Below are 27206 nucleotides of genomic sequence, written 5' to 3' on the forward strand. Positions count from 1 at the left end.
ACCAACTCACTAAGAAGTTCTAACTGCAGATTTGTGTGCACTAGTGCTGGAGCACTCGCACACTGGAACATCAAAGGGAGAGGTGGGCTCTAAAACAGCCAGCTAGGGACTTCACCTCCCTGCTTCCATCACTGACAGACCGCAGGAAACCAAAAAAGAAATTTCAGGATTCATCTATGCTACACAGCAAATGGGCATAAAAGACGTTTATAGAACATTTCATTCAACAAAACTTTAGCACAAACAAGAATTAAAAAGATCCAAGTAACTAAAATCAAGAGATGACAAAGGAAACATTACAACTGATACTATAGAAATACAAAGGATCATTACAGATTATTATGAACAACTATACACCAAAAAATTAGAAATTTGTTGAAAATGGAAACATTTGTGGATGCATGTATCTAACAAAATGGAACTGAGAGTACCTATAAAATCTGAACAAACAAGTAGCCAGACTGGATGGGTAATAAACTGGCTCCCCACAAAGAAAAGTCATGGTGTCACTGCTGATTTTTACCAAACCTTTGAAGAAGAAATGCCAATTTTCCTCAAATTATTCCAAACTATTGAATGGGAGGAAACTCTTCCAACCTCATTCTATGATACTGCAATTATAACCAGACAATAACAAAAAATAAAACTACAGACCAATATCCCTAATGAACACAGATGCAAAATTTCTTGACAAAATACTAGCAAATCAAATCAATAGCACATCAAAAAGGTAAGACATTATGATGAAGTGGGATTTATCCCATGGATGCAAGGGTGGTCCAACATATGTCAATCAACAAATGTAATACAGCAATAGACTGGAGGACAAAAATCCATATTTTATTTCTGTGGGTGGCATAAAAAGCATTCGGTAAAATTTCACATCATGACCCTAAATAAAGGAGGGACAGAAAAATATAGCTCAACCTAATAAAGGCCATATGTAAGCCCACAGGCAAAATCGGACTCAGCAGGAAAAGCAGAAATCGCTTCCTGTAAGATAAGTACAAGACAGTGTATAGCACTGGAAGTCGTAGTGAAAGAAAAAAGGGCATCCAAACAGAAATGGAGGGGGTCAAATAATCTCTATGTGCAGACAACATAATTTCAGATTCAGAAAAACCTAAAGACACCACCAAAAAATTGTTAGTACTAACAAATTCAGTAATGTCACTGGATACAAAAGCAACACACACAAAAAAAAGTACTCTTGTACGATAACAAAATTTCTGAGAAAGGAATTAAAGTAATCCCATTCAAAAGAGCTACAAAAATACAGAAAATACAATCTCACATCAATAAGATAGTTGGAAAAGGCAAGAAGTACCAAGCCAAAGTGCAAATCCACCCTGAACACACTCCTCCTCTAACTGCTGTGGCCTGAAAGCAGCACCAAAGATGAGATGTTAGCAAGCATTTTCAAGTGACAAAGTGTCAAGATCTGGCACATGTATGTCTCGATCTGCTAAGCAAGACACTGTAGTGGAGAAAGGTGTAACACTGTCAAAGCTTAGCCTTGAAATCCCTTATACATCACCCAGTCTATGCTTATCAAATAACTTCTAGACATGCATGTGACTCTTCAAATTGCAAGGATGGTGACTACTATTTCTCCTGTTCTCCAAGAGCCTTCACCACTTGGTTCCTCAGTCACATAGTTTCCAAACATTCGTGTTCTTCCACGCATCTGCAGGCATACCCCCACTAGTGGAACATCCTTATTACTGCATGGCCTACGATGAATTCAGCTCAAATGTCATTTCCTCCATGATGCTTGTATATCCTGGCCCTGCGTCCACCTCTGTACTCCTCTCGCACTCTGTACCCAAGCATCTTTATGCATAATTCTTTTTTTTTTTTTTTGACAGGCAGAGTGGACAGTGAGAGAGACAGGGAGAAAGGTCTTCCTTTACCATTGGTTCACCCTCCAATGGCTGTCGCGGCCAGCGCACTGTGGCTGGCACACTGTGCTGATCTGAAGCCAGGAACCAGGTGCTTCCTCCTGGTCTTTCATGCGGGTGTAGGGCCCGAGCACTTGGGCCATCCTCCACTGCCCTCCAGGGTCACAGCAGAGAGCTGGACTGGAAGATGGGCAACCGGGACAGAATCCAGCGCCCTAACTGGGACTAGAACCCAGGGTGCCGGCGCCGCAGGCGGAGGATTAGTCTAGTGAGCCGCGGCACTGGCCTTTATATATCTTAAATTATAGCAATGTATTCAATTCTACTCATTTGTAAACTGCAAAAATGTAATGTGTTTCCTTTTCTGTACTTCAATCAGATGCTTATAAATTTATTTTGTTTTATTCCAGGCAATAAGCAAATGCCAAAAAGGCATTCTGTGTGAGTATGTCTCATCTATCACCTCAACATCCAATCACGTGACTTAAAACAAAACTGATTGGGGCCAGCGCTGTGGCGCAGTGGGTTAAAGCCATGGCCTGCAGCACCAGCATCCCATGTAGTGCCGGTTCAAGTCCCCGCTACTCAGCTTCCGATCCAGCTCTCTGCTATGGCCTGGGAAAGCAGTGGAGGGTGGTCCAAGTCCTTGGGCCCCTGCACCCACATGGAAGATCCAGAAGAAGCTCCTGGCTTTGGATCAGCTCAGCTCTGGCCATTGCGGTCATTTGGAGAGTAAACCAGGGGATGGAAGACCTCTCTCTCTCTCTCTCTCTCTCTCACTCTCACTCTCACTCTACCTCTCTCTCTAACTCTTTCAAATAAATAAAAAATAAATCTTCCAAAAAAATTATTGCCTCTAGGAAGCAAATACATAGGAATGAGTAGGGATGGGATATGACAATTTTTTCTTAATAAATGTTTTGCACTCTGGCCTCAGAATCAGCCCTTAAGGCATTCAGACCTGGCTGAAGAGCCCATGAGAGTATTGTAGGCATGGAAAGCCAAGATACCATGGAAAAGAAAAAAAGAGGAAGACCTAAATGAAAGATCTCTGTTAGTGAGATCCCAGTGGAAAGAACGGGGCCATCAAAGAAGGAGGTACCTTTCTCTGAAGGGAGGAGAGAACTTCCACTTTGACTGTGACCCTATCGGAATAAGATCAAAGTCAGCGAACCCTAAAGGCTTCCATAGTCCTGGCAACTCATGACTAGAGCCTAGGGAGATTACTGATGCCATGAACAGGAGTGTCAAATTGTTAAGTCAGCAACAGGAGTCACTGTGTACTTACATCCCATGTGGGATCTGTCCTTAATGTGTTGTCTAATGTGCAGTGATGCTATAACTAGTACAGAAACAGTATTTTTACACTTTGTGTTCCTGCGTGGGTACAAACTGATGAGATCTTTACTAATTATATACTGAATCGATCTTCTGTATATAAAGATAATTGGAAATGGAAAAAAAAAAACCTGGTGTTAAATTGGAAACAGCATAGAAAATTAATTAATTTTTAAAAAATATTATGTAGGATCTCTGCCTTTAATGTGCTGTACACTCTTATTTAATGCTATAACTAGTATTCCAACAGTATTTTTTTTTCACTTTGTGTTGCTATATGGGGGCAAACTGTTGAAATCGTTACCTAATATATACTAAACTGATCTTTTGTATATAAAGAGAATTGAAAATGAATCATGATGTGATTGGAAGGGGAGAGGGAGTGGGAAAGGGGAGGGTTGTGGGTGGGAGGGAAGTTTTGGGAGGGGGAAGCCATTGTAGCCCATAAGCTGTACTTTGGAAATTTATACTCATTAAATAAAAGTTTAATAAAAAAAATAATAAAAATAAAAAAATAAATAAATGTTTTGGTACCACTTGATTTTGCAGATAAAGACATAGAGAAAAATTTTTAATGACAATTATCTCTTTTAGGAATTCATGAACTAGCTCCAATTTTTCCATGTCTTCTTTCCTAGCTGCTGCTTTGATATCTACTCTGCCTTCACATCCTGAAGTCTGTTCTGATTTTCTTGGCTCGTTCTTATCTTGCTTTAAGTCTCTAAGACAGAAAAGAGAAAGCATCAGCATCGTCTGAGAACTTGCCAGGAGTGCACGCTCTGAGGCGAAGTCCCAGATCTACCAATCAGAAACCGCGTGGGATCGGTCATCTGCTGAGCCCTCCCCATCACGCTGGTGTACTCAAGTTTGGGCACCACTGCTGCATACGAGGCTCCCCTTACCGGCTGCATTTTCCAACGACTCAGTTATACAAGGTTAACTGCAGTCTGAAAATATTAAAGACTCCAGAAATAAACAGTTCCTAAATTTTAAACTGCATGCCACTATGAGTAGCATGATGAAATCACACTAGTCCATTCTATCCCTACTGGGACACAAATCACCCCATTCTAGTGGATCCACACTGTATACTGTCCGCCCATTGAGTGCCTTCATAGCTGACCTGGTTATCAGATCAGCTCTCCCACTACCACAGTGCCTGTGATCACAATGTGATCAAGTAGCCTTTCCCTTACTTAACTACCACAAAGTACAAGCATAGTGATGCTCACAACTCAGATATGCCAGAGGGGAGCTGAGGAATGATTCCTTTATGTGAGAAGGTAAAAAGTTCTCAACCTAGTAAGAAAAAACTTGTACAGTGAAATTGCTAATGTGCCTAGGAAAGCAGCCGAAGATGGTCCAAGGGCTTGGACCCCTGCACCCACGTGGGAGACCTGGAAGAAGCTCCTGGCTCCTGGCTTTGGTCAGGCCCAGCCCCGGCCAGTGCAGTCATTTGGGGAGTGAACCCACGGATAGACTCTCTCTCTCTCTGCAATTCTGACTTTCAGATAAAATAATCATACTAGCTTTGCTGTTACCTCAAACTGTAAAAGTCACAGCCACAGTATATGGAAATGCTTAATTAAAATGGAAAAGGCATTAAATCTATGGGTGGATGACATTAATAGAAACTGTGTCCCAACTGATAGCAATGTATAAAAAAAACAGCAGAGTTTGGTACCTTCCTGGGATTCAGGCACCCCTGGGGGGTCCCTATTGGGTAAAGGAGAGGGGCAGCTCCTGGGGTTTTCCTCTGCCCCTACAAAGGCTACGTCCTGTCAGTTTCCACACAAACATTACAGTTGTCCTCAGCATCTCTGAGGAACTGGCTCCAGGAACCCCCTCGCCCTGCATATACCAAAATCCCAAAATGTTCAAGGCCCTAAATAAAAGGGTATAACATGTGCATGGAATCTATGCATGTCCTGTTTTAAGGGAATCTATGCATGTCCTGTATACCTTAAATCACCTCTAGTTTACCTGAGTTATAATACTATATGGTTTAGGGAAGGGTGACGAGAAACAGAAGTCTGTTCATGTTCAGGAAAAATGCAATTTTGGGGTATTTTCTATCTGTGGTCGTTGACTGTGTATGCAGAGCCTACGGACACTGAGGACAGAGCGTATGTAAGTGCACAACCTATGTAGAAAACGGGTTCTACTGAACATGAATGCCATAAGCAGGTTGAGAAGAGGGGCCAACTGTTACAACTGCTGTAGCACTAAAACACATTCGCATGGGAGAGTACATGCTTTCGACCACTTTGCCTTGTGCTCCCTTAATTCTTACGAACAACAATGGAAGCTACTCTATGGCATAGGTCCATAAGTGCTGATAAGCCAAAATACAGCTTCCAAGAATTCATTTCAAATCAAATTTTAGACAGCTTTATCATAGCCCAGGAAGACAGTCTGAAATTTAATAAAGGATTCAAATCAAAATCCCAATGCTCTTAAATGTCACATCATCACGTGTGTTAAATACTTCACTTCAGTAAATACTTGGAAAATTCAATTTCTACTTTAAAGATAAAAAGTTAACATGGGCCCTGGCATCAAGTGAGTGTCTATTGAAAAGAGAGAGTAATATAGTTTAATGGAACTTTGCTTAGTACCAAAGTAAATTTCAACATGGATAATCATGATTTGTGGGGAGCTTGAGTTTCTAAAAAATTATCAGCTTAAAACTGAAAACAACCATAAAGATAAGAGTTTAACTTAGCAAGATTTTCTGAAATTTTATTCTTCTTTGGACATAAGATAGCCATTATATTAAAAATGGAAATTCAATGCATTTGATATAGCCTCAGGATGAAAATAATAGAAGTATACTTTCTTATCAACATAAGAAAAATGTTCTATATAATATGAAGTTGTAATACTTAGCATACTCAAGTTTCTAGGAAATTCATGCACCTTAACCTGTTAGACTAGATTTACTAGAAATAAGTATACATTATATTATAGTAAATAATTTCATCATTATAAATAGAAATTCTAGACTTTAAGAATAGAAAAATCTAACATATTTCCATGATGGCTAACCTGTAAAATGTAAAATGACTCAGAATGAAAATTAAAAAAAACATAACTTTTGATCACTTAAAATTCATCTACCTGTATAGAAGGCTTCAAGCCTGGTTATAAACTTACAGATTATTTCTCATAGATGTTACACAACACTGAAGGATAATCAAGAAAATGGATTCTCTTTTACAAAATAAATTTGCCATTTCATTTGTTCTGGTATTTCTTAAAAAGACTTATTTATTTGAAATTCAGAAATAAAGAGATAGCAAGAGAGAGAGAGAGAGAGAGGTCTTCCATTTGCTGGTTCCAGGCCAAAGCCAGGAGCTTCTTCCAGGTCTCCCACATGGGTGCAGAGGCCCAAGTACTTGGGCCAACCTTCACTGTTTTCCCAGGCACATTAGCAGGGAGCTGGATCAGAAGTGCAGCAGCCAGGACTTGAACCAGCACCATATGGGATGCCAGTATTGCAGGTGGAGGCTTAACCTTCTATGCCACAGTGCTGGCCCCATCTTACCCAGTATTTTTAAATCTAAATTTTCAAACAGAATTAGGAACATTTTTAAAAGGTTCTTATAATTTTACTATAAAATCTCTTGAATAAAAGGTAGACCTTATTGATTTCTGTAACAATTACTGTACCAATGTAGACACCCAGGTCGCACATGGTTAATCTTGCTTCGTGGTAAGAACACATGAGATCTACAATGTTCAAGCACGCAGTCAGCATGTTAACCAGTCAACAAGGCTGTGCACTCACTCATCCTGCACCTTTGGCACAGCAACTCTCTACTTCCCACACCCCCAGCCCACGCCAACCACCATTCTACCTTCTGCTCCTCTGAGACTGACCATTTCAGATACCTCATATAAAGAGGCATATGGTACCTGTCATCCTATGGCTGGCTTCTTTCACTAAGCACAATGTCCTCCATCTTGTCTTTGTGGAATTTCTTTTTAAAGGCTAAATAGTACTCAACTGTCTACATATACCATAATTTTTTTATCTACTCATCTGCTGATGGAAATTTAGATTGCTTCCATGTTTTAATTATCCTGAACAGCACTACAGTGCTAATTTAGCACTACCAGTGCTAATATATCTTCAAGAATCTGACTTCAGTTTTTTTTTTTTGGGGGGGGGGGCTGGATATCCAAAAACGAACTTGCAGGACAAATGGTAGTTCTATTTTTAATTTGGGGTGGGGAGCTCCCTAATGTTTTCCATAGAGGCTGCACCATTTACACAGCATGCAAGGCTTCCTATCTCTTCACATCCTCACCAGCATTTGTTATCTAATGGCCATGGGAACACACACGAGGTTACGTCTCACTGCAGTTTAGTTTTAAGTTCCCTGATGACTAGGGAAGTTGAGCTTCTTTTCATACACCTGTTTGTCGTTTCTATGTCTTCTCTGGAGAAATGTCTATTCAAGTCTTCTGCCCATTTTTTTAATTGCATTACTTGACTTTCCTTATTGCTACTGTCTATGCTTTTGGTATCATATCCAAAAATATCATTACCAAGATCAACGCTGTGACACTTTTCCTGTTTTAAGAGTTTAATAGTAAAGGTCTTATGTTTAAGTCTTCAATCCATTTTTAGTGATGTTTTTCTATGGTGTAAGATAAAAATCCAATCTCATTCTTTTGCATGTGGATATCCAGTTTTCCCAAAACTCGTTTAAAAGATTTTCCTTTCCTTATTTGCATATTTTTGGCACTCTGTCAAAAATCAATTTACCATATATTCATAGATTTATTTCTGGCCCATCTACTCTTGTGTCTATGATAGAATCATTTGTTTTGAGGATTGCACTGTGGTATAGCAAGTAAAGCCACCACCTGCAGTACCAGCATCCTATATTGGTTCCAGTTCTACTCCCAGCTGCTCCACTTCCAATCCAGCTCTCTGCTATGGCCTAGAAAGCAGTAGAAGATGGCCCAATTCCTTGGGCCCTTGCACCCACATGGGAGGCCCAGAAGAAGCTCCTGGCTCCCAGCTTCAGATCATTGTAACTCCGGTCGATGCGGCCAGTTGGGGAGTGAACCAGCGGATGGAATACCTCTCTTTTTCTCTCCTCCTCTCTCTCTGCCTCTCTGTAAGTCTGCCTTTCAAATAAATAAATATTTAAAAATAAAAATTAAAAATTAATTACAAAAAGAATGTTTTAACTATCATAACTTTGTAATGCATCTTATATTTTTAATTCTATTTATTTGAGAGGATACTAGCATCCCTCAGACAGGCAAAAAGAGAGAGAGTCTTAACTCGTATCCACAAGTTCATGCCCAAATACAGGGAAGTTGACTGCCTGGAATTCAATCCGGGTCTCCCACAGGGTGGCAGAGACCCAACCACGTGAGCCATTATCTGCTGCCTCCCAGGATCTGCAATCAGGAGCAAAGCTAGGACTCAAACACAGGTGCTCTGATACAGGATACGGGAACTCCAACTGTCACCTTAACCCTAGGCAAAGTGCCTGCTCTTAGAATAATTTTAAAATCAAGAAGTATGGGGCTGGTGTTGGCAAAGCATGCAAAGTCGCAGCCTGCAACGTGGGTATCCCATATGGGTACTGGTTCGTGTCCTGTCTGCTCCACTTCTGATCCAGCTCCCTGTTAATGTGCCAGGAAGGTGGCAGACAGCCCAAGTGTTTAGACGCCTGCATCCATATAGGAGACATGTATGAATCTCCTGGCTTTGGCCTGGCCCAGCCCTGGCCATTCCAATCAGAGAGAGCTCTCTCTCTCTCCCTCTCTAACCCTTTTAAAATATATATATCCTTTAAAAAAAAAAGTGTAATACTTTCAGCTGTACATATTTGAAAAATCCATGAAAAAATGTATTTTGCTTTAATAAGGACCATAACAAGTAGGCATTTGGCACACAGCTAAGATACTGCCAAGAACATCTGCAGGCCCTGCAGGAGCACCAGAGTTCAACTCTCGGCTCCACTTTCCAGTCCAGCTCCTGCTAACGCACACCCTGGGAGGTAGCAAATGACAGCCCAAGTAGTTGTATCCCTGACACTAATATGAATTACTGGTATCTAAGCCATTATCCGAAAAATAGTAGTCATTTAATAAATACTGAATGAATAAATTTTTAAAGAATACTTAAGACCTCACAGTGACGAAGAAAGAAGGCAAGAATCAAAACATGGTTAAGAGACGGTTATTCCAACAGATAGAATTTAAAAGGAGAGAATGATCCAACTGGAAAGCAGTCCACACAGCAGACTCATAGAATGACAAATGCCCTAAACAGCACTCTAGCCTCAGAATCAGCCCTTAAGGCATTAAATCTGGCTGAAAAGCCCATGAGCGCATTTCAGGCATGGAAATCCAAGACACTGTGGCAAAAAATGATCTACATGAAGGATCTCTATGAGTGAGATCCCGGTGGAAAGAAGGGGCCATCAGAGAAGGATGTACTTTTCTCTGAAGGGAGGAGAGAACTTCCACTTTGCTTACGGCCCTGTCTAAATACTGACAGTGTGTGTGGACTCAAAGGGCTTCCATAGCCTTGGCAGCTCATGACAAGAGCCTCAGGTGATCACTGACATCATAACTAAGTGTCAATTGTTAAATCAACAACAGGAGTCATGTGCACTCACTCCCCATTTAGTACCTCTGTCTTTAATGAGTTGTACTATGAGAATTAACTGGAAAACTTGGTTTCAAACAGTACTTTTCACTTTGTGTATCTGTGTGGGTATAAACTGTTAAAACCTTTACTTAGTATAGAGTTGGTCTTCTGCATTTAATGATAATTAAAAATGAATCTTGGTAACTGAAAATGAATCTTGATGTGAATGGAAGGGGAGAGGGAGTGGGAGAGGGGAGGGTTGTGGGTGGGAGGGAAGTTATGGTGGGGGGGAGCCATTGTAATCCATAAGCTGTGCTTTGGAAATTTATATTCATTAAATAAAAGTTTAAAAAAAAAAAAAGTGAATCTTGGGGCTGGTGCTGTGGCGCAGTGGGTTAACGCCCTGGCTTGAAGAGCTGGCATCCCATATGGGTGCTGGTTTGAGACCCGGCTGCTCTACTTCCTGTCCAGCTCTCTGCTATGGCCTGGGAAAGCAGTAGAGGATGGCCCAAGTCCTTGGGCCTCTGAACCCACGTGGGAGACCCGGAAGAAGCTCCTGGCTTCAGATCAGTGCAGCTCCAGCCATTGTGGCCATCTGGGGAGTGAAACAGCGGATGGAAGACCTCTCTCTCTCTCTCTCTCTCTCTCTCTCCCTCCCTCCCTCCCTCTCTCTGTCTCGCCTCTCTCTGTGTAACTCTGACTTTCAAATAAATAAATCTTTAAGAAAAAATGAATCTTAATGAAGAATGGATGGGAGGGAATAGGAGGTGGGATGGGAGTGGGGGTGAGAGGGTGGATATGGAGGGAAGAACCACTATATTCCTAAAGCTGTACCTATGAAATTTGTATTCATTAAATAAAAGCTTTTTAAAAAAAAAGAGATGGCTATTCAAAATTCCAAAGTTAACATAAAAGAATGTATGTTAAATCAATTCCATAATTTCTAAAATAAAGTCAAATAAAATTTTACATAATGCATATGCATATATTTACTTACAAATAGGAAATATTTAACTGTCCTCATTCCTCCTAAACAGACTAAGAAAAAAGACATTTGCCAAAGCAAAATACTGAAAATACTCTTCAGTAATTATTCATAAAATCTTAAAAAATGCATTAAAATTATATACAACAGAAAAAATGTTGATTCCACTTTAAAGTTAATGAATACATTTAAAATATTTAAAATGGTAACAACATATATATAGCAGACAATACAGACATGGAAATTACTAGTTGGAAAATGAAAGGAAAGATCCTCTTTCAGATAAAGTATAAAGTTTTCTGAGTCTCTGACAATAGTCTCCAGATATAAGGCTCTTCTGCCATCATGTGGAAACTGTTGAAATTACACATACAACACAAGATGACTTGGACTCGCCTGTTAGGATAATCCAAGAGTTTCCCATACTCCAAAAGGTTACTCTGGCAGTAAACAAAGCACATATTCTTAGAAGTGCGCAGCGAAAATGAGGATGCAGAGTTGCGCCCCACTCAGAAAAGACAGTGATCTCCTGTAGCATAAGCAACCTCACTGGCAAACACTTAATCTTATCTTGATTTCCACGACAGCAATTACAGCTCTTCCAGGTCTTTTCCAGTTCATGATCTTAAAATTCTTTAAATACTCTCTCCTTTTCCCTCCCTCACCTTAGGCACTGACAATACTATATTAAACATTAAAAGAAACAGGAATACTAAGCTACTTTAATTTGTCCTGACAATCAGGAACCAAAGATGCCTAATACTGCATAAGAGGAGACAAAGTGTGGCAAGACCCTGAGCAACTATAGAGTGCCCCCAAGCTCGTGGGTTACCTATAGCGGCTCGTAACAGACGGAACCGTGCTCACAGGAAAGACTCCACAGGTCGATCATGCAGTTCATTAAGCAGTGCGAATGAGAGCAGAGCACACCAGGGACTGACACCAGGGCATACCGCCCCTGTGAGGAGAAGGGTGAGACACCAACAGAGGTGGTCGACCATTCTCCTCCATCCAGATAACCAGATGGGAGCTACCAAGCACAAGGGGGATCTTACCTTGGTACTTGCTGCACCCTGGAATACTGAACAGAGCACTCTGGGCATACCCAGGACACACCTCTTGCTATTCAGTAAAACTACAGACATCCCACCAAGCCACAGAGACACAGACCAAAAATAAAAGCCACCAGAAAATGAAAATAAATAAATACAATACACAAATGCCAAACAGCAAAGGAAAAAACTTAAATAAGTATAAGGAAGACACTTTGAGGCCCCCATAGGAACACTACAACATTTCAATATTAGAAGGTAAAGATGAAGAGATGGAGGAAATGCCAGACACAGAATTCAGAAAACTAAACATCAGATTACTTGTAAGCAATCAGAAGCAAATTCACGATCTAAAGGAAACTGCACATGATAGGAATGAAAAATTTTCCTGTGAAATTCAGAATGAAATACTAGACAGATCAAATAAAAAATGCAGTGGAAAGTCTTAACAACAGAGTAGGTGAGGCAGAAGAAAGAATATCCAAACTAGAAGACAAATGTCTGGAATTTTACAATCAGACCAAAAACAAGAAGAAATTAGCAAATTAAAAAAACAATGTTGGAAATCTACAAGATACTAACAAACAACTCAATGTATGGATCCTAGGAGTTCCTGAATGTGTGGAAAGAGAGAATGGATTAGGCCGGCGCCGTGGCTCAACAGGCTAATCCTCCGCCTAGCAGCGCCGGCACACCGGGTTCTAGTCCCAGTCGGGGCGCTGGATTCTGTCCCAGTTGCCCCTCTTCCAGGCCAGCTCTCTGCTATGGCCAGGGAGTGCAGTGGAGGATGGCCCAAGTGCTCGGGCCCTGCACCCACATGGGAGACCAGGAGAAGCACCTGGCTCCTGGTTTCGGATCAGCGCGGTGCGCCGGCAGCAGCACGCTGGCTGCGGCAGCCATTGGAGGGTGAACCAACGGCAAAAAGGAAGACCTTTCTCTCTGTCTCTCTCTCTCACTGTCCACTCTGCCTGTCAAAAAAAAAAAAAAAAAAAAGAGAGAGAGAGAGAGAGAGAGAGAGAATGGATTAGAAGGCCATTTTAAAGAAAAAATAAGAGAAAACTTTCCCAATTTGGAGAAAGAAAGGGACATCCAAGTACAGGAAGCACACAGGACTCCCAACAGACAGGACCAGAGAAGATATTCACCACAACACACTGTAGTCAAACTTTTCACAGTAAAACATAAAGAGGGCCAGCACTGTGGCACAGTGGGTAAAGCCACTGCCTGCAGTGCCAGCATCCCATATGGGTGCTGGCTCGAGTCTTGGCTGCTCCACTTCCTATCCAGCTCCCTGCTATGGTCTGGGAAAGCAGTAGAAGTTGGCCCAAGTCCTTGGGCCCCTACCGCCACACAGGGGACCCAGAAGAAGTTCCTGGCTCCTGGATTCAGCTTGGCCCATTGTGGCCACCTGGGGAATGAACCAGCAGATAGAAGACCTCTCTCTGTGTGCGTCTCTCCCTCTAACTCTGCCTTTCAAATAAAATAAATCTTTTCAAAAAATGACTATCATGGGGCTGGTGCTGTGGTGTAGCGGGTACAGCCGCCACCTGCATTGCTAGCATCCCATAGGGGAACCAGTTCGAGTCCCTGCTGCTCCTCTTTCGATTCAGCTCTCTGCTATGGCCTGGGAAAGCAACAGAAGATGGCCCAAGTCCTTGGGACTCTGCACCCAAGTGGGAGACCCAGAAGAGGTTCCTGGCTTTGGATCGGCACAGCTCCGGCCACTGCAGCCAATTGGGGAGTGAACCAACGGATGGAAGACCTCTCCCTCCCTCCCTCTCTCCCTCCCTCCCTCCCTCTCTCTCTCTCTCTCTGCCTCTCCTCTCTCTGTGTAACTCTTTCAAATAAATAAAGAAATCTTTAAAAAATATGACTATCATCCAAAAATCAAAAAAATAAAAATGCTGGCGAGGATGTAGGGAAAAAGGTACCCTAATCCACTGATGGTAGGAATGTAAACTAGTACAACATTTATGGAAGACAGTATGGAGATTCCTCAGAAATCTGAAAATAGATCTACCATATAACCCAGAAATCTCACTCCTAGAAATTAACCCAAATGAAATCAAATCAGCATATGAAAGAGTTACCTGTACACTCATGTACACACCTGCTCAACTCGTAACAGTTAATATATGGAATCAACCCAGATATCCATTAACTGATGACTGGATAAAGGAATTGTGGTATACAGACATGATGGAATACTGGCTGTAACCAGAGACCATGATGCTTGGTGAAATAAGCCCGTCCCAAAAAGGCAACATCAAATGTTTCCCTGATTTGTGATAATAGACAAAGTGCAAAAAATTAAATAAGCAAAACCACAATCTGAGACTTGATTACTGTTTTTAGCCCTTGTCTATACTCTTGAGGAACAGTGGTTTTTCTACTTACTTGTTGCATTCTTTGTTTAGTTGAGAGTTAAAACATATTATGAAATAAACTGAAACTATGTCATTTTAAAAATTAAAAATAAAGAAGGAAAAGGGAGGGTGGAAGCAAGGTGGGGTCTAGTAGGAAGTATCACTATGCTCTTAAAACGGTATAAATGAAATACTTTCTAAAATATTTATTTATTTATTTATTTGAAAAGCGGAGTTAGAGAAACAGGCAGAAGCAGAGAGAGATCTCCCATCTGCTAGTCCATTCCCCAAATGGCCACAATGGCCAGGGCAAGGCCAAAGCCAGGAGCTTGATCTAGATCTCCCACGTGGGTATTAGGGGCCCAAAGACTTGGACCATCTTCCATTGCTTTCCCAGGTGCATTAGCAGGGAGCTCGATCAGAAGTGAAGCAGCCGGGACTCAAACCAGTGCCTGTATGGGATACAGGCACTGCAGACAGCAGCTTAACCTGCTTTGCCACAGCATCAGCCCCAATTTTTCTCCTTATATAAAAAAATTATTTTTAAAAAGAGATGGTAAAATTAGCTTGACTCAAGGACAGATCACGGGGTGCTGGAGTCCAAGGGAGAGGAGCCTAACCCCCCTCTGGTGCATGCAGGAGAAAGGAGAGCCTTCGCAGACCCGGGGACCACTGGGCAACGACCAGGGCTGCACGGGTTTGTCTCAGCTGAGCTTTTGAGAGGCAGACAAAACCTGCAAGAGAGACTGCTGCAGGGCCAATTACACACAGGAAGTTGCATGGACAGGGACTTTCTGTTTTACTTAAAAAAATGTTAAATTCTCTAGTAAATGAAACCATAAAGTACAAGAAAACTATAGGTGGAATCTTACAACTGTGGAGAAAAGAAACCTTTTTACACCATAACTCACAATCCAATAAAAATACTCTTAAAAAAAAAAAAAAAAGGTATCAAGCTTCAAAAACTCTAGACTGGGGCCTGCTTTGTGGCACAGAGGGCTAAGCCACCGGCTGCAATGCCACACCCCATGTGAGCACCACATGAGGTCCAGCTGCTCTGCTCCCCATCCTGCTCCCTTCTAATGCACCTGGGAAAGCAGCAGAGGATGGCTCAAGAACTTGACCCCCTTCCACCCACATGGGAGACCCGGATGGAGTCCTGGCTCCTGGCTTCCCAGCCACTGAGGCCATTTGGGGAGTGAACCAGATCAAAGATAGCCCCTCACTCTCTTTCTCTTTCAAATAAATAAATAAATCTTTAAAAGAGCGGGTTCAATGAATGACACAGTAGGTTAAGCCTCCTCCTGTGGCACCATCATCCCACATGGGCGCCAGTTCTAATCCTGGCTGCTCCACTTCCTATCCAGCTCCCCGCTAATAGCCTAGGAAAACAGTGAATGATGGCCCAAGTGCTTGGGCCCACATGGGAGACCCAGAAGAACCTCCTAGCTCCTGGCTTCAGTTTGCCCCAGCTCCAGCCGTTGTGGCCATTTGGGGAGTAAACTAGTGAATGCAAGATTCTCTCTTATATGTCTATAATTCTGCCTCTCAAATAAACAAATCTTTAAAAAAAAAAAAACATTACACATAAAAATGAGAAAGAAAAGCCACTTTGCCTAATTTGTACAAGCAAGACAGAAATAGAAAAAAGGAAAATCCACAGAGTCCCATTAGCATCATCATTTACTGACAAGTGCTCTAAGACGCAGAACACAACGTCTTGGGAACAGGAAATCCAAACTGGATGATGCAGAAATGAAGCATTTTCGAGCAGCCGGGAGGCGGGAAGATTCCCAATGCTCCCACGCTGCCACCACGGCTGGCCTCTTCCTACGACATTCAGAGTCCACCCTGACAACAAACCACCAACCAGCGCATCTCCACTGAGGACAAGGAGCTAGGGGAGATGTGGAAGAGTGGGTGAAAGCGAAAAACGGCCTTACGGTTACCAGGGAGAGAATTCGAAAGACAAATACAGCAAGGATGCAACCCCGCAGGAAGATGACGGTACAACAGGGGCAGTTACAGCTGCCTGCAGAACTGAACAGAAGAAGCATGAGAGAGTGACAGAGAGGGAGAAAGGGATAAACTGCATCAGTCAGGCACACTTCGCTTTATGTGTGATTCTTTCGAAAGGCCTCCTTGAGTCTCCATATTCTCAACAGGAAAAATGTGATTTTGCCCAACATTAGAGATGGACCAAAAAGTTTGGTGTTTTTTGTTGTTGTTTTTATTGACAGGCAAAGCTAGTGAAAGATAGATACAGAGAGAAAGGTCTTCCTTTTTCCGTTGGTTCAACCCCTAATGGCCGCTGCGGCCAGCGCACCGCGCTGACCCGAAGCCAGGAGCCAGGTGCTTCTCCTGGTCTCCCATGCGGGTGCAGGGCCCAAGCACTTGGGCCATCCTCCACTGCACTCCCGGGCCACAGCACAGAGCTGGACTGGAAGAGGAGCAACCGGGACAGAATCTGGCGCCCCGACTGGGACTAGAACCCGGGGTGCTGGCGCTGCAGGAGGAGGATTAGCCTATTGAGCTCGGCACCGGCCCCAAAAAGTTCTATTTTATTATCAGATATGATTATATTGTGAAACAAATTAAACGACTGAAACAAATCTTAACCTACTTTATACTTTTATATGGCATCACTGATTTTTCTGCTATTTTCTGTTAGTTTTAGGGCTATGTTTTAATATCACAATAGAATGAGTAATAAAAATTGTGTTTTATGTCTTTGAAGTATTGCCAACTTCACATAAAATTATTAATTCCTGTATTTACAGTTAAAAAGGCAAATGGAATGTATCTGTGATTAATATGGTTGACAGCATGAACAAAAAAAGCTTATTTAGCTTGATAGGAAAAACACTAACAGCTTTTTAAAAATGGGCAAAAGGGATTTTAATAGATTGTCCTATTATTTCTGTACAAAGATGTACATTGTTGTGTTGCATGTATGTAAAAGTGAGAAATGTAAAGTGCTGGAGATGCCAGTGATAAAGAATGAAATTCTAACACAGCCATCTGCTAGATGGACTAGTATGCAGTCACTACAAACAGTGTTTCAGAAGAATGAATGACACAGAAAACTGCTGAACAGTATTGCTTTGGTGGGAAGATACAGGGTGACTATAATTTTCTTCTTCATACTTCACATTTTCCAGATTATCTGCAAAGATCATGTTCTTTTACTTCTCATAAGTCAGTGACTGTTATTTTAAAAATGCAATTGGGGGACCAGCATTGTGGCACAAAGGGTTAAGCCACTGCCTGGTGCTCCACTTCCAATCCAGCTCCCTGATGGCCCAAATCCTTGGGCCCCGGTACCTAGGTGGGAGACCTGGAAGAAGCTCCTGGTTCCTGGATTCCTTGTGGCACAGCCCTGACCATTGCAGCCACGTGGGGAGTGAACCAGCCAATGGAAGATATCTCTCATTCACTCACTGTAGCTCTGCCTTTCAAATAAAATAAATATTAAAAAAAAAAAAACTGTAATTGGATGTACTCAATATTTTGGATACCTGTCTTGTCTTACAAAGGACTTGAGACAGACACATTCGATGAGTCAAATACTGGCATTTTGTATTTCCTAATCTTGCCCTTTCACTTTTGTGGGTTGGGGCAGGCATTTGGCATAGTGGCTAAGACACCACCTGGGAGGCCCATACACCATATCAGAGAGCCTGGGTTTAAGTCTCAGCTCCAGTCCCAACTCCAGCTTCCTGTTAATGCAGACAATGAGAGGCAGCAGGTGATGGCTCAAGTGGTTGGGTCTCTGCCACCCACATGGGAGACCTGGATTGAGTTCCCAGCTCTGGCTGTTGTAGGCATTTGGGGAGTCAGGTAGGAGATGTCTAAATGTCTATCTTTTAAACAAAATAAATATTAAATTCTATAGGTTTAACCTGGACTTTAACTTTTTTTTTGCCAGGCAGATTTAGACAGTGAGAGACAGACAGACAGACAGAAAGGTCTTCCTTTCCATTGGTTCACCCCCCAAATGGCTGCTATGGCTGGCGCACTGCGCCGATCCGAAGCCAAAAACCAGGTGCTTCTCCTGGTCTCCCATGCAGGTGCAGGGCCCAAGCACTTGGGCCATCCTCCACTGCCTTCCCGGGCCACAGCAGAGAGCTGGACTGGAAGAGGAGCAACCGGGACAGAACCGGCACACCAACCAGGACTAGAACCCGGGGTGCTGGCACTGCAGGCAGAGGACTAGCCAAGTGAGCCACGGCGCCGGCAACATAGTTCTTAAATATTAATGTTAACTATATATTTTAGATTCCTTGCTGAGTTTTGTAGGTGAAATGAAAGAAAATCTAAACATGTATTCACTCAGAATTAAACTTTAATAACTGTTTTATCTAACCATTGGAATATATGGAGTCTTGAGAGTTCTGAGATCAGAAAGCAATCACCTTGACCTGGCAGCATCAAGGTCACCTAGCTGGCACATTGTTAGGTCTTTCTAAGCAACACAAAGAATCTTCTCGTGTTCACTTTGAGATCACATTCAATATTCAGTGATTCTCTAGTGACAAACAAAAGTTGCTACTTAATAACTGTATTCTATTGTAATTTAAATTTTACTTTTTCTAACTTTTGTAGAAGGTTGAATGATGGCTAACAATGAAGTAGGATTAGGAAGGGAGATGGGTTAACTCTAGGCTGAGAGGATGGAAGACAAGACTTCCTTTATGGCCTGGGAATGAGCAAAAATAGGAATGAATTACTGCAATCCTGAATGTAATTGTAATGCTTGATAATCACTCTTGTAGTCTAGATTTGAACATTATCAACACCTGTAGGGTTGATCAGCTTCATGGCATCAGGCTTACAGTAATGAAATCTACGTAACACTGAGATATAAACCAGACCGCCAATCCATTCTTTCTGCTGGTAGGGGAGTAGAGACTGGTGAAGGCAGCTCCTGTTTCCCAAAAGTCACCATATTTACACTGGGGCCAGCATTGTAAAGCAGCAGGTTAAACTACCACGTTCAATGATAACATCCTGTATTGGGAGGGGAGGGAAGGGGAGAAAAGGAGAAGTGGAGGGGAGGGAAGGGAATTCCTATATTGGAATGCCAGTTCAAATTCTGGCTGCTCTGCTTATGATCCAGCTTCCTGCTAATACACCTGGGAAGGCAACGGATAATGGCCCAAGGACTTGGGCCCCTGCGACACATGTGGGAGACCCAGATGGGAGTTCCTGGCTCCTGGCTTTGGCCTGGCACAGCACTGGCTGTTAGACCATTCAGGGAGTAAGCCAGCAGATGGAAGATATCTCTCTCTCTCTCTCTCTCTCTCTCTCTTCCTCTCTCCTCTATCTCCCTCTGGTACGCTGCCTTTCAAATAAATAATTTTTTTAAAAATATATATTTATTTATTTGAAATGCAGAGTTACAGAGAGACAGAGAGAGAGAGACAGAGAGAGAGAGAGAAAAAAGTCTTCCATCCGCTGGTTCACTCCCCAGATGGCCATAACAGCCGGAGCCTGGAGCTTCTTTCTAGGTCTCCCACGTGAGTGCAGAGGCCCAAGGACTTGGACCATCTTCCATTCCTTTCCCAGGCCACAGCAGAGAGCGAGCTGGAAATGGAGCAACCAGGTCTCAAACTGGCACCCATATGGGATACTGGCACTGCAGGCGGCAGCTTTACCCCTTACGCCACAGCGCTGGCCCTGAATTTTTTTTAAAGGAATATTTAATTTCCACGGCACTTTTTCAGATGTCTCAGAACTCAGTACTGTTTTAGATCATAGAAAGGTAACAAGGAGTACAGGTGAACTTTAGGATAACCCCAGTGGTATACTATAATCAAAAACATTAATGTCTGCAGAAAAAGTCTGACTGTTCACATTAAGTAAAGACCTTATGTCTATTTAGTTCACGATTCCCTGTGAGATACATTCTGAAGGAGCTTCTGCTTTTCAGAACTTCTTTGACTTCGAAAATTGCAAATAAAGGATTGTGGGCCTCTACTAAGCTTTCTGAGAAACAGAATTAGCGTTCAGAAGGTCACCTGGTGAGCATGGCACTAATGGCACAGGAAGCGGGTAGGCCTCACTGCCTCCTCACTAGAAAGCCACCCTCCGGCGATCACTCGTGGGCCCCTCGGCATCATGGCTGTTTTCCTGGAGAGCACTGAACACAGATTAGCAAATCTGCCCTCCGTCCCTTACAGCATGGGGACCATGATCAAAGATGAACACCACTAACATTCCCCAGGTAAGAAAATGAAAGCAGACGTGCGGGGACTGTCTTATGGTTTTCTGTTTTTTCTGTCATTACTGTACTTAGTTGTTCCTAGCTGATCCTGCAAAGGAACACAGTATTCCTTCTTGATTACCTTTATCCTTTAGACCTGTGTGACAGTTTAGATACCATAACCCCCACAGGTGCGTTTTCATCTTGTTGCATTTGTTTTGCAAAGGAAGAAAAGCTTCTGAGTGCCCATAGCTGTCTATTTGTAACTCATGAATATTTTCCCCTCATTTATGACTTTGAAGTGGGTCAGCCAATAAAAACGTATGATTAAGTCGCATGTTACCACTATTTAAAGTTTCCTTAGTATAATTAGAGTTGGAAGGGTATTTCGCTAGTTTTTCTAATTGCATGCCTCTCTTAACCAGTTTGGGGCCATTGTTATGTTGCTGATTTGTAGTTTGCCTTAGCTTGTGGACTGGCTCCCTGTGTAGTGAATGGCCACACCCACCAGGGATGCACAGGGTCACCTGGGCACCTCTCAGTCGTTTGTTCTGCATGTTGCCCATTCTGGCTCTTCTTCTGGTGGTTTACTGAAAGGTAAAGTGTCACATCTATGTTTTCTACACCAGGCCCAACCTTCCTGAAAATTCTGGCCACACATGGACCTCAAGTAATGATCTGAAAAGAGATAAAAGAGAAGACATGAAATGGTATATCCTTGCACTTTGATTCACACCTTCAGACTGCCAACTTCAGATACTGGACTCCCAATCTGTAGCTCCAGCCACAGTCTGTGCTAAGTCGCAGACTGATACATATCTCCGAACATCTCCAGAATTTCTAACATGAATTGCACCACACTGAACTTTCCTCGCCAGCTCCGCCTATACTGGCATCATGTTCCCACACCTGGGACAGCACTGTGGTCTAACAGCCACATTTCAGCTCACACAAGGATCACTCCTGAATCTCTACTCTCCCTTCTCAACAACTCCATCTTGTTTCAGGCATATACATGTCTGAGATCACTACTCCAGCTCTTCAATTAAAAAAAAAAAAGAAGAAGAAGAAGGGAGCCACTGGCGGTTCTTTAACAATGGGCCACGGGCCTGAGCTGAGGCCGGTGCTTTGCGGCCAACTGTCTGCAGCATGAACAGGGCCGGAAGCCCCGGCTGGGTTGCCCCGTCAGGCTGGGTGCGCCACTAGGTCCCATGGAGCTGGAGGGGCAGTGGTGGCAGGGGCAGCTGGTTGCCGATAGTCACCACGCACTTCGGTACAAGGTGCTCAAGTCGCCCTCCTACAAGGGCCGGTCCCCTCCAGCGAGTCTCAGACGGTATTCTGTTGAGCCAACTGCCATTGTGAGCAACCGCTTCTCACTCTGTCCTTCTGCCCGACACCCTGCTGTCTACAGCTGGACCTGTTCGTGGACCGCCAGGACATCTCCACCCAGCAGCTCTTTCCTGTCTGCGTCCAGCAAGTAAATGTGAGGGAAGAGAGAGCGTGCCTAGGCTGGAGCAGCTCAGCAACCTGGGTTGTGTGGCTGACATGAATCTGGTTTCAACAAAACAGAACCTGCTGCATGAACTGTTACTATGAGACACCTCTCAGCCGAACCTCTGCCTTCCGACAGCTGCTCATTTCATCCGTATTATCTTTCTGAAGCAGTACACGAAACACATCTTTATGACGGCTGGCCAATGCTTTGCTTGGAAAACACAACTTACATGGCCAAATGTGCAGATTACTTCCTCGAAGTATCTCTGTGAGACTGTGCCTTTCCAAATGACGCACCTTCTTTAACAGCTGCTGTGTGTGTGGCTGCTGCAAGGATCATGCCTCATCTTTCTCCAACATGGCCTGCACACTGCATCGCCTTACCGCTTACTCCTGGGATGTCTTAGTGCAGTGTACTGAGCGGCTGACTACTCACGGTAATGGTGTGAAAGAAAAGAGAAACAGAGGACAGGCAGGACCTCAGTCAGCACAGCTAAGTGTGTTCCACACAGCCAGGTCACTTTCAGCAACCCAGTATCTCCATCAGACACATCAGACCTCACTTCAGTATCACCATCCTGTAGTAGAACAACCAATCAGACCAGACCGTGTCTACCACACACACCTCGTCTTACACACTACAGACGTGTCCTGCAGGCTTCCAAGCTGGCGTTCACAGCCTCGGGCATGTGCAGACTGGTGCTGGGATGTCACTGGCAATACCAGTACGAGTTAAGCCTTGTCGGACTGTCTCATAACCGGACTTATCAGATAAATGAACAACACCCTTGGCTTACTCCATGCTTTGAGAGGTGATTCTGTGCAAGGTTAGAAACTGGCCCAGGCTGCTTTGTGACCTGAAGCTCCAGGGCAAGCTTTCTGTAAACATCTGTTCTAAAGGAAAGAGATCCCAGTGACCCCAGAACTCTCCAGGTCCCAGTACAAGTGAATACCCCTTTCAGTGCACCCGGAACACCTGGGAGGACCAGCAAACACTGCAGCAGTTTAACACAGCGTCAAATCCTGTTACAGCAAATCCCTGCATGAGAGACGGTCAAGCCCTGGCTGACAGTCCAAGTATTTCACAAATATCCAATACAACAGAAAATCTGGACAGACTCCAATTTACTCTGTTGAAACTTGACCTGTGGTGGGTGGGCTCTGGGCCTAAATTTGGCTTATATGTCAAAGACTAATGTTTATCTGTGGACTTGCCAGTCTTTTACAAAGTAAAGTGACCGTATTAATTTTTGAAGGGATCTTTATTATTATTCTACAGTTTTGAGTTCTGAAGTTAATCTACAAATGAATTTTTGACTAAATTTAAACTTATTGAATTGCTACACTGTACCAACCAGTGGAGCAAAACAAAACAATTTTTTAGGTGATGCTATATAATGTCCTGTCATAAACAGTAAAGGTATCCAGATTTATGTGCTAAAATCAAGGGTGGAGTGGATCTCTTAACATCATGCTCATAATTTTTTGTTATTCTTTTTCCCCTAAGCGATCAACCTCAAATCTCTAGAGTCAAAACACATTTAGGGGTCGGCACTGTGGCGTAGTGGGTAAAGTTACCGCCTATAGTGCCAATATCCTGTATGGGCACCAGTTCGAGTCCCGGCTGCTCCACTTCCAGTCAAGCTCTCTGCTGTGGCCTGGGAAAGTAGCAGAAGATGGCTCAAGTCCTTGGGCCCCTGCACCTGTGTGAGAGAACCAGAGGAAGCTCCTGGCTTGGGATCAGCACAGCTCTGGTCGTTGCAGCCATCTTGGGAGTGAACCAGCAGATGGAAGACCTCTCTCTCTGCCTCTCCTCTCTCTGTGCAACTCTGACATTCAAATAAATAAATAAATCTTTAAAAAAAATACACACACATTTAATTCAGGGAATTTGTACTACTTGGAAACACTTAACGGTCATGCATCATGCTTTAGAAATGTTATATGAACTACCTTTATAACAGATTAAAATACTATTAAGATGTGTTCTTAAATGAGAACATTATTGTGGCACAGGACAGATGAAGTGGTGATTCTTACGATTTATAATACATACACGTTTTGCATGTGTTGATACAATTAATGATGCACACTGAGATCTGACATTGCTCTAAAGGAACGGTTTTTCAAGGGAAGGCCTAACTGTAAAAGGGTCGTTACTAGGGCAGAGCTCCACAGGCTTAGGCTGAGGTGCAGAGCGGCCAGGGCGGTTCCCAGGCTGCGCTACAGCAGCACTTTGTCATGAGAATACAGGTTTCACCGCGGAAATCTTTACATCATAGAGTTGGTCTTCGTATATAAAGATCATTAAAAATGGACCTTAATGAAGAATGGGATGAGGGAGAGAGTAGGAGGTAGGACGGGAGTGGGGGTGGGAGGGCGGGTAAGGGGGGGAAGAACCACTATATTCCTAAAGCTGTACCTATGAAATCTGTATTTATTAAATAAAAGCTTTCTAAAAAAATATAAATAAAATATTTGCCACTCATTGGGGAAAAAAAAGAAGAAATACAAGTTTCATAAGAAGCTTTTGAATCCAGCTAGTCAGCCTGAGCAGGCAAGAGCACTGCTTCCACTGGCTTACCCCACAGCTGCCTGGGCCATTTCACTGCGCTGGTAACAAGGGACCACAGCACAGCCGTCAAGACAGCAACAGCAGTTTGCCTGTAAAGCATTTTGGGAGAGTACAATTTAAAAAGAAAATCATCGTAATAACTGAAACTAGGCTCTCTGGTTACTTAAAACTTAGTAAGGTGTGTCTCTGGTTTTTTTTAAGCAGCTCCTGAGTAGAAGGGACTCTGCACGCCAGGGATGTGCCCCCACGAGGTGCACTGATAAACTTCCCATAGACGCAGTGGGCAGCAGCAGCAGTCTCAGGCATCAAGCCAGGGCCTTTGTTAGGAAGGGAAGCGGCTCACCACGTGAACGGACTGATCACAGGCTCCAGTGGGTGAATGTGGGTGAGTGGCTTCTGCCAGCATGAATTCTTAGAGAAATGTCCTTTTCTGCAAAGGAAAATAATTATTTTTTAGAGTATATAGGGATTAATATGGATTTATTAGTCTGGTAGATAAAAAAAAAAACCACTCAGGTAAGAACACACACTCATGACAGTTTTCGAGCATGGAAACTGCCTTCTGAAAGAATCATCACTTTGCTCTTCTTTTCAAGAAGGCTGCTAATTGGATTTTGGTAGTTCTTACCTTAAGAACACTTGAGCTATTTAGGAAAAGTGGGTTCAAGAGACAATATATCTTTAACATTCACATTCAGAACCCAGCAACCTGGAGTCCCTGTTTTCAGTATTTTAATAACCTCAGTAATACTGTGAATGTAAAATAGTAGGAGAGCAATGCTGACTTGAACCAACCACCAGTGCCTGTGGTAATTTAACGTCTTTTCAAATGCTTTTATTGATTGGTTTATGTCATTCTTGTTATAGAAGAATATGCCTTTTTAAAAAGCTTATTAACACTTTCCCAATTTATATTGAAAAACTAAAGAACACTGGGTTAATCTTTATTGGGGCAAGCAGAATAAATTAATTGATCTACTATTGCTGCCTACCCACAGTGGGGTAGGGTAGCTGCACAACCAGAACTATTTTTAAAACATTCAGGTTTCATTATAAATACAGCTGCTAGCTTTGGGGGGTGGAGGAGGTATTGTATAGGTCTTCTTTAATGTATTGATTAGCGTTTTAAAGTTGGGTGGTTTTTTTGTTTTGTTTTTGGCTGAGATTACTGGACCATCACTAAGTGTGTACTGTGAAGGCATTAATGATATGTATAAAGGGCTTTGCCAAAGTCCACTAAATAAACACTGTCAAGTACAGACTGCAAACCAAAATGGATCTGTGCTATGACATGAATTTCAAATAGCAAGTATGGTGCTAAGGTCTAGACCAATGGAATACTGGAGAAGTGCTATGCACTTAAGTTTAAAATGTAACTATTTTTCTGTTAAAAAAAAATTTATTTATTTATTTGAAAGGCTGAGTTAGAGAGAGAGAGAGACAGAGAGAGATCCTCCACCTGCTGCACCTGCTGGTTCATTCTTCCACCGGCCGCAGCAGCCTTTGCTAGATCAGGCCAAAGCTGGGATTCCATGAACACTCCTAGGGGATGACAGCATCACACATGGTGGTTTAACCTGCTGCACAACACTGGCCTTTGCGTAAAACGTTTCCATGATTCAAAATCAAAGCGTAAAATCCTCAGCTGATACTCTTGTCTCCTACCACCTCTACCTTTATCTCTTCCTGTTCTGTGTCAAGTCACTAAGATCCACACATCCCCACAGCTCCTGTAAAAGGTGACGCTGCTTCTTAGCTCAGTGCCCACAGTTATTCCCTCTAGAAAGCCCTGTTCTTCCCACGGTAACTCTGGCTGGCTCACCAGTCAGCTCAACCCTCCTACGTTCCTCTCAATCTCCTCCATTCCTCTTGGCTCCCACAACATTGAATTAGAATTCTCCATCCTCGTCTACTCCGTTTGGAGCACTATGACAGTAAAATACATTATCATTCTGTGTCCCCCAAGGCCTAGCCCACTGCCTGCAACAGCTGGTGATCCCAACTATTTATGTGAGGTTCATGCCTTTTTGCTTTCTCCACTCACAGATATGGCCCCACTGCAAACAACCACGCTATTATTTAGGGAAAAATAAAAACAACGCAAGACAGTTGGGGAAAAACGGGGGGGGGGGGGGGGGGGGGGTAACAAGATTCTTTACAAAGTAGCTCCTAAGAACACTGTTACTAGTTGTCTCTCCTTCACTCACCAACATGGCTGACTTGCTATTTCATCTTTAATGCTTATTCTGACTTCCCAGGACAAAAGTTGCAGGCAAGGAGAAAAAAATGAAAACCAATACCTAAATCAGCTATTCTTTAAAAAATAAGCATATTTAGGAGCTGGTGTTGTGGCACAGCAAGTTAAGCCAACCCCTGCAACACCAGCATCCCACATAACCCCACGTTTGAATCCCAGCAGCTCTGCTTCCAAACCAGCTCCCTGCTGATGCCTGGGAAAATAATGGAGGAGGCCCAAGTGGTTGGGCCCCTGCCACCCATGCGGCAGAACCAGATGGAGCTCAGGGCTCCTGGCTTCAGCCTGGACCAGCCCCAGTTGTTGTGATTATTTGAGGAGTGAATCAGCAAATGGAAAAATCTCTATCTCGCCCCTCCCCCTATTTCTGTAACTATGCCTTTCAAATAAATAATCTTTTTAAATAGTAAGCAT

The 27206-nt window shown here is 43.0% G+C and overlaps 1 protein-coding gene and 1 pseudogene across 1 annotated transcript in view; one reads left to right on the forward strand and one right to left on the reverse strand.

Annotated features, from left to right (window-relative positions):
* Positions 1-27206, reverse strand: part of SDHAF3 (succinate dehydrogenase complex assembly factor 3) — a 43880-nt gene that overhangs the window by 12980 nt on the left and 3694 nt on the right. The gene's annotated exons all lie outside the window — the stretch shown is intronic.
* Positions 21681-22779, forward strand: LOC133749746 (cyclin-J-like; annotated as a pseudogene).

Source organism: Lepus europaeus, chromosome 20 (assembly GCF_033115175.1).
Source record: "Lepus europaeus isolate LE1 chromosome 20, mLepTim1.pri, whole genome shotgun sequence".
NCBI lineage: Eukaryota > Metazoa > Chordata > Mammalia > Lagomorpha > Leporidae > Lepus > Lepus europaeus.